Source organism: Mus pahari, chromosome 15 (genome assembly GCF_900095145.1).
Source record: "Mus pahari chromosome 15, PAHARI_EIJ_v1.1, whole genome shotgun sequence".
Lineage (NCBI taxonomy): Eukaryota > Metazoa > Chordata > Mammalia > Rodentia > Muridae > Mus > Mus pahari.
This window is the reverse complement of record NC_034604.1, coordinates 67,113,699-67,122,068: the sequence shown is the minus strand read 5'-3', so window position 1 is coordinate 67,122,068 and position 8,370 is coordinate 67,113,699. Positions and strand designations below refer to the sequence as shown.

General features: G+C 46.9%; 1 protein-coding gene across 1 annotated transcript in view; it reads right to left on the bottom strand.

The window, feature by feature from the left end:
* Mro (maestro) overlaps positions 1-3,085 on the bottom strand; it is a 16,111-nt gene extending 13,026 nt beyond the window's left edge. The window contains exon 1 of the mRNA XM_029547174.1: positions 2,772-3,085. The gene's annotated coding sequence lies outside the window, so the exon portion shown is untranslated. The remainder of the gene's footprint in view (positions 1-2,771) is intronic.
* Between the last annotated feature and the right edge of the window lie 5,285 nt (positions 3,086-8,370).

Here is an 8,370-nt window from a genome sequence, read left to right as displayed (position 1 = left end):
GGAGGAGGAAGAGGGGGAGGAGGAGGAGGGAGAATAAGAGGAAGAGGGAGAGGAAGAGGAGGAGAAAGAGAAGGAGGAGGAGGAAGAGGAGGAGGAAGAGAAAGAGAAGTGGGAGGAGAAAGAGAAGGAGGAGGAGGAGGAGGAGGAGGAGGAGGGGCCTGGGGATCTCAAGCCGCAGGCAGAAGTCTGACAGACCCTTGTTTGGTCCCTTTACATACTGCTTTAATGCATCTCTCCACCTCTAGAGCTGTGCCCTGGTTCAGGGTTTGTACTATTCCCCAAAGCCATGGGGCATGTCATGATCCTACCTGGTCCTAGAGAAAGGTCATGGATCAGGGGTACTGGAAGCTTTTCATGCTGTACTGTAACACCCGGACACCTTTACAAACACAAATCCCTCGGGCTTAGATACTAGCTCAAGACCATTCCTTCGAGAAATGAAGGCACAAGGCGTATTAGAGAGGCCCGGATTACAAGTGGTTTTGGTGTTCCTCCTCTGAAAACTGAAGAGGAAAGGATAGCTGGATTGCAAACTACCCTTTGAACTCTGATCTCATTAGCTATGGAAATAATATGCATGGCTACCAGCAAAACAGGCAAAAAAAAAAAAAAAAAAAAAAAAAAAAAAAAGCTGCGTAGGCCGACCCCTGTGTAATTCAGGCCGAAGGTTAACTGTGATTCTCTGAGCCCTGTGCAAACTCTGTCACCCACAGCAGTGGGGACAAGTATTCACACTTCCTCTGCTCCACCGTGGGAGCTCGAGTCTCAAGAAGCCGTTCACAGCTGTCCCTGTTACTGAAGCTGTGAAGTTAATTAGTGTACTTGCCGAGTGGAGGGATCAAACATCTGTACGAGGAAAGGACATCATTTCTCTGAGAGCAAAGTTAGATATTGGGGAATGACTTCACAGTGGGAAGTGGCTCAGATATTGCTGCGCAGTTAGGTATGCGGAGAGAGAATGTTTGAGGAAAACTGTGATTTCAAAACGAGGTTGCAGGTAGTTTAGCAAGGGCCTTTACATGCTTGCTAGAGTAAAACAAACCAAAGCTAAAAGCGACATGACATTACACGTGCCGCTTGCCTAAGGAAACAACTCAAAAAGCCAACTAGTAGATTAAAATTCAAAGAAAAGGCCCTGTCCTGAGTTAGTAGGACAGCTGTATTTCAGGTGAAGTTGTGCAGTGTCGCTACTTTCACTAACCTCTTTATTAACTAAATCCAGCCCCACCAGCTCAAATCAAAATTTTTTTTATGATATTTCATTTAATCTCACATTTTCTTTTTTTTGGCAAATTATTAGTTTTATGAACATCAATCCTTGCCATTAACAAATACATACGCGAATAGGGAATAAAGACTGAACTCATCTCAAAGACTGGCCATTCAGATAGAAACCCACACTGGCAGACATGGACAACTCATAACCATTTTACAGCACACTGTTAAAACAAGGCATCTGGATTTAGGCCTTTTGCCATTTTCAGTACAAGTAACTTTGAGTATTCCAATCTGAGAAATTTTGTTTGTATTTCTAGTGTTAACAAATATAGAAAATATTCATGACCAGCTTTTTCAGAAACCAGAGTCAGGTCTCTGGACAGAGATTTTAGGGCAAGTGGAACAGCTTCGCTACTTAACTCCCTGTAGCTCCTTCTCCAGGTATCGGGCATGCCCCTGCTTAGAGCTCAGCACTGTCAGACCCGCCAGTACAACACACTGCTATCTGACCGGGGAAGGAGGGGGACATCCCTGTGTATCAGTCTTTAAGTCAGAGACACACCACCAGAGCACATAGCAGCAGTGAATCACTGACTTCCTTTGGAAACATTTTCCAAGAACGGCCACACCTCTGGTAACAGGAGGGAGCTTCCAAGATCTCTCGGACAGAAGAAAGATCTCAACGTCTTTCAAACAGGGATCTTCTTCCAAACACTTGAAGACTGGTGTTTCTCCCTCAGTTTCCCTATAGATAGATCTTAAATCTTTCCTGAAACACGAGAGGCACTTCTATTAAGTGGACCATCTACCAAAATTCCAATCACAAGATAATACTTGCTAAACAAAGTAATAACATTACCCTTTAACAGACATTATTTACAAGGATTTTTTTCCTTTAATACATTTTCTTAATGAAACAGGCAGTTTTCATTATCTTCCTTTTAGGAAAAAAAAATCCTAGAGTTTAGGATAATATCAAACAACTCAGCCAAAGACAAGCAGCAATGGTATTCAAAATTCTGAACCGGCCACTCCTTTTTTTGTAAAAACAAAATCATAACAAACAAACAAAAAAAAAAACAAGAAAACGTTTTAATTTCCAAACTGCCCTGGAACTTGCAATCCTTCTGGCCCACCCTCACTCAGGAACTGAGGGTCACAGTTGGGTACCACCACAGCAGTCTACCTGCTTTTCATTGGCCTTGACAACTCCCTGTGTGCTGACCAAGCAAGTGAATGAACTCTTTAGTCTAAAGCATCTTTAGTTCCCCTCAGGCCTTCCTACACTAAAACTCTCCGCAAAAAACACAACGATCTACAACCCATCTACTGACCGATTGATATAGTTTACTAATAGAAAAAAAAAAAAAAGTAATAAATGGCTTCCAGATCAGTCGTTGCTCTATTTCATCTTTCCAAAGGAAACATCAAAAGATAGCAAAATTCTTGGGATTCAATTCCCTCCAGTGCCAGTGACCAGAGCAAGGATGGATGTGGGAACTGGCACCTGCACTACTGCTCAGTCTGGACTGCCCAGCCTCGGGTCACCTTACCTGGCTCCTGGAGTGACTGTCACGTGAGGAACCGCTGTCCTGGGTCCCTCCGGAGACACGCTGTTCCAGCTGTTCGGGATTGTCCTCCAAATGTGGTGAGTCAGCGAGATTTTCTCGGTCCTGGTTTCCTTACATACAAAAAGAGAAACCAGAAGGTCCTCTCGGAATTTGGAGCCAGCAGAGAACAGAAAAGTGGGACAAAAGGAGAAAGAGGATCCGCGAATGGTGAGGTGGGGGAGGGAACTGCCCTCCAATGACACCCACAAGGTTGTCGTTCGCCCACCCAAGATGCTGCGCCTTTGCGCACCACACTGCCGAGGTGCCTCCTGCCTGCTGCTTGCTGTTCCTGCCCCTTAACTTATCCCCCCTGTCCGGTCTCGTGCACACTTTATCCAGAAAGAACAGCAATGGTGAAGACTTCAACCCTTGCCAAGACACACTTTGCCCGGCGTCATTTCCCAGCGATGCCAGTAGATGGCGCCATCATCCCAGTTAAGGCTTCCAGGGCTCTGGCCTCTCCTCAACATAATCCTGTTAGAGCAGCATTTAATCTAAGAGAAGCATTTAATCCAAGGACTGGACTTTGTCCCTATGCCAAGCAGATTCGTTGTAACTGACTGTCGCACTAACAGGTATTTTAACTGCTAACACCGGTTCCTGTTCAACAAACCCCAAATATCCCGAAAGGAGCGACTCAAGCATTCAACAGCTTAAATCATGGATTAGTTAGAAACTGAATAGGGAGGCCTCTTCTGCTGCCCCAGCCTTTCAGAGCCTCCCTCCGGGGTCATTTCTCCTTCCCTGAACTCTGCCGCTGTAGGCATGAATCTTCACATCAATAAATATTTATTGACTGGCCCTGTGTGGGATAAGGAGGGCAAAAGATCTAGAAGGGGCAGGGTTTCGAGGGAAGCAGTCTGTTTTCACATTTGAGAGCCTGTGGTGCTATCAGGTAACATTCATGAATAGGACTGGAGAGATGGCTCAGAGGTTAAGAGCACTGACTGCTCTTCCAGAGGTCCTGAGTTCAATTCCCAGAAAGCCATATGGTGGCTCTGTAATGGGATCTGACGCCCTCTTCTGGTGTGTCTGACAGCTGTAGTGTATTTATATACATAAAATAAATAAACCTTTAAAAAATTATAAAATAAAAACATTTATGAATACTTTCACATTTCATTAGTTATCCCAGTTAATTTGGACACCAAACCAAGGAAACAACATCTCCTGTTATCCTTGGTTTCATACAGTTGGTGGCAGAGTAAGAGCTAGAGTTTGGACTCCCAGTCAGGACCCTGCTATGCAAAGGGCCAGCTTAGGAAAAATCCATTAGGAGCTAGGTGGATAAATATAAAGCATATAAGTACATGGTGGGAGGGTTGATAGTTCAGAGTAAAGAAAAACAAAGATCAAATAAAACCCTCTTTTGAGCTGAGCTTTGAGAATACACCACATTCGACCTTTAAGATGCAATTTCTTCTTCGTCTTCATCTTTGTCGTCTTCGTCTTCTTTTTCTTCTCCTCCTTTTTTTTTTTTTTTTTTTTTTTTTTATTTTTTTTTTCTCTCTCTCTTTCTTTCTATCTCACTCTGTAGATCAGGCTGGCCTGGAACTCAGAAATCCGCCTGCCTCTGCCTCCCGAGTGCTGGGATTAAAGGCGTGCACCACCACGCCTGGCGAAATGCAATTTCAATAGGGTAAGGACAGAAATAGCCCAGGAAGATGTAAGGGAACTTATGGATGGTATGGTTGGAGGGCTCCTCTAGGAGCCTCCCCTTGCCTGAACGAACCTAGGAGCAGACACAGGAATAAAGAAAGACATGACTACGTGGAGTCGGAGCCCCTGTGGACTTATAATCTCAGCTCTTCCAAATTAGTCTCTGTCTTTTCAGTGAAATCTGCAAGAATAGGGATAGATTTTAAGGGCATCATCAGGTACTGAACATGTAGTGCTATAACTGACCCACATCTGGGCAGGACTATAACAGGGGCAGGGGAAGCCAGTGGAGAGAGGCCTGTGCCAGGGAGTATGACTGGAGATTGCAGACCGGAAACAAAGTTTACACAGACACAGACACAAGAGGAGCACTGTCCCTGCCCATGATCAGCCAGCTCTCCACCACTGAGCCATGCCTCCAGCCCCAGCTGGCACTCTATTAATAATCCCTTCTTTCTAATGATACCCTGTATCCACATGTAAAGACATTTGCTAGCGTATAATGTCCTCTCTGTTGCCAAATTGGAAACCTAATCCGCATTGCTCCTTTGTCTGCTGAAAGCCACAAGGGGAACCAGGGCTGAAACGAAAAGCCCTTCTCTGGAAGCCCGCAGATGCCTGCGGTAGTCTCACCCTGTCGCCTGAGCACAGGGGTCACAAGGACATGAGGATGAGTTGTACTCCAGAGGGTTCACGGCACAGTGCGTGCCGACTCTTTATCAAGACACGCTGTCCCAAGAGAACCCAAGCCCCCCCTTCCTTAGCCTTAGGCCACCATAGGATTCTGGGAATTAGAGGAGCCTCTCTAAAAGTCTTGACTGTCACATACTGACACGCAGATAACATGCTGTCCTTAAAAAAAAAAAAAAAGCACACTGTAATTACTTAATTATTTGATAGCTCTATTTTTATTCTCCGTTGACATTTTCATTTTGTCAGAGACACACGGGTCCTGATGCTACCGGAAAAGTCAGCCCCCAAAGTCGTTCTTTCTCCTGCTGTTACTGAAGAGAAAAAAAAAAAAAAAAAAAACAGCAAAGCAAATCAATAGACTGCTCACTTTCCGTTTAGACCCGTGAAATCGGGAGACGGATGACCCGTCGAAATGGCTTCTCTTTAGTTCGGCGCTGACAGGAAGTGCTTCCTGTCTGAGTGTGCAGTGTCCAACCAGAAACTCATCTGAAAGGAGGGACCTCGGGTTTCCTGCCTCTCACCTTATTTCGGAAAATGCTGGGCCAACCCTCGTCAAAGATTTTTCACCCCTAAACAGAGGAAAAGTGGTGAAGGCAGAGCCCTTGCCCGGGCTCTCCTTCATGCGTGTTTGTCTGACCCTACTTCTATTACCAGATGTTCAGCAGGCGAAGCCAATACTCACCCTGGCACTGAAAACTCACCAGGAGAGGACTGAAGATGCTCTAAGGCATCCCTGTCGATCACAAGGGGAAGGTCTCCATGGTTGCTGACAAAGAACCTCAAGAGGCACAAGGGTGGTGGCTCAGAAAACCCACTGTAAAGGACAGCCTCCTGCGTCTGCACTGACCAGACAGAGGCACCATGGAAAGACAAGCAGGCCCAAGCCAGAGGCCTCCCTCCCCCACCCAGCCAACCAAGTAACTAACCCAGGCTGCCTCTGCACTCCTCCCCAGCCGCCTGAATTAATGTCAGGGCCGCCAGGGCCGCCAGTAGGAAACGAACATCCTTGGGAGGGTCTTCCCGAATGTGCCCCGTCACCTCCCACTGTCCTATGTAAGTGTCCTTAGTAAGAAAGGGATGGTCATATTGCTTCCAACATGGAGTAGATGCGGGCCCCAGACAGACAGACAGACAGACAGACGTACTGGGCTTCAGATATGCCGTGGCCTACCTACACAGGAGTCTTTTATGGCCCTGGTTTCCAGCAGATAAGAGTTCTACGAACTGAACAGGGAGCTGCTTTCTGCTGTGTCCCTGACCTCTCTTCTTCCTTCTGCTTTCCTGACTCTCTTGCTTGGTGGCCATTGTTAATGATTCCCAGCCCTTCCGTTGATGTCCCCTTTGACCCAGGAAACCCCACACTGCCACAGGAACCGAGATAGTCAAACCTTCCCCTGAAGGACATGAGGAACTGCCAGGGCCACTGAATTATCTGTGTCTAGCAATCCACCAAGTGCCTGAGAGTTCTTGCTTTGCAATGTGCTCTCTATCATTGCAAGACCCTCGGCAGGTGGACCAGGCCAGACAGCAAGGCTGGCACAGAACCCAGAACTCCAGAAGCCCAAAGGAGCACTTAGTCAAAGTCGCTGGAGCAGTGGTGATCTCACTGGTTCACTGGAGATGCTTACCCACCCCGTCCCCAGGACGGAGACTGACCTGGAATTCACCATGTCCAACTGCTAGAGATCTTCAGTCACTGAGCATATCCAAGTGAACAAAATCCCCACTGTGTGCACTGTCCTTACAGAGCTTGTGGCCACAGCCCTCCTACATGTGGGCTCTGCTGCTCCACTGAGATGATCTTCACTGTAAGGGGACAAGCTGCTCCTGTGCTAGAAGAGGAGGTGGCGTGGGGGGGGGGGGAAGGACATCCCAGAAGGAACACGGGGCCCGGGAATCAAGTTGGCATATAATAAACGTGAATGACAGGTTTAAAAAGAGAGTATTGGGGATGTAGCTTAAGTGGTAGAACACTTACCTGACATGCCTGAGGCCCTGGCTTTGATCCCCAGTGCTAGCAGAGAGGGTAGAAAGAAGGAGAGAAGGAAGAGTGGAAAGGAAGGAGGGACGGAGGGAAGAGGGAGGAGTTTGAGTTTCTTACTCCCACAACAGCTCCACTAGTAGTCCTGTTTCCCAGAAGAAATTCTGAACTTACACAGCTATTTTTGTTAGTTCTGATTAAATCCTTATAGATCAGCAGCCTGAGTTGTACCACAGATTGAACAGAACAGGTGGGATCCAGAAACTGGTCTGAGCCGCCTTACCTGGGCTATGCAATGGGGAGCCTGGGGCGTCTGGCTTTCCTCTCTGCACTCATCCTGATGAATGGCGAATGCAGCTAACTGGGAATGCCGCTGTCCTTCAAGAAAGTCTGTAATCTACAGTGAGCTGTATTTCGTCCTTGGAGTTGAAACATTGGGCAGATGAGAGAGGTGCACAATAGGGGCTTTTGTAGACTCTGCCCCTGCTAGTTGCTGGAGATACAGTACACAGCTCTGCAAACTCTGGTGTGTGTTTCTGGCTGCCTGAGCTGGCTGTCAGAGGCTGAGCTTTTCTGTGGGTCCCCATGCAGGTTCCCCTATGCTTTTACTGCCCCAAAGTGCTCGCATTAGGTGATTTTGACCTTCCAACTTTGGGGGACGGGGGCATCATTCTCTGCCTGTGTGACATGTGGGGAGGTAAAGACAGTGTGAGTAGTGGATCCCCCTCTAGAAGCTCAAAGTTAGTTAATGGTACTGGGATCTTGGGGTTCAGTGTTCTTGCCTGCCTTGACCAGCTGTTCACTAAGGGCAGAGTCTCTTGCACCGTCTCCCCACCTGGCCTTCTCTGTCGCCTTCCTGGTTTCTCTATCAAGTTTGTTTGGAACAGTGCTTAACACAGCCCTTTTTGTTTTAAATTATGAAATTACATTGATTGATTGATTGATTGATTGATTGATCTGGGGCATGTGTGGGGTCAGTAGACTTGGAGTCAGTTTTATCCTTCACTAAGGATTGAACTTAAGTAATTCTGCTTGGCATCAGGTGAACTACTGAACTATTATTTTGCAAGCCTGGTTTTAGTTTCTGGACACAGAATCTCATGTAGCCAAGGCTAGTCTCAAACTCACAGTATAGCACCTGCTCCTCTCCCTCTCCCTCTCCCTCTCTTCTCTTCTCTTCTCTTCTCTTCTCTTCTCTTCTCTTCTCTT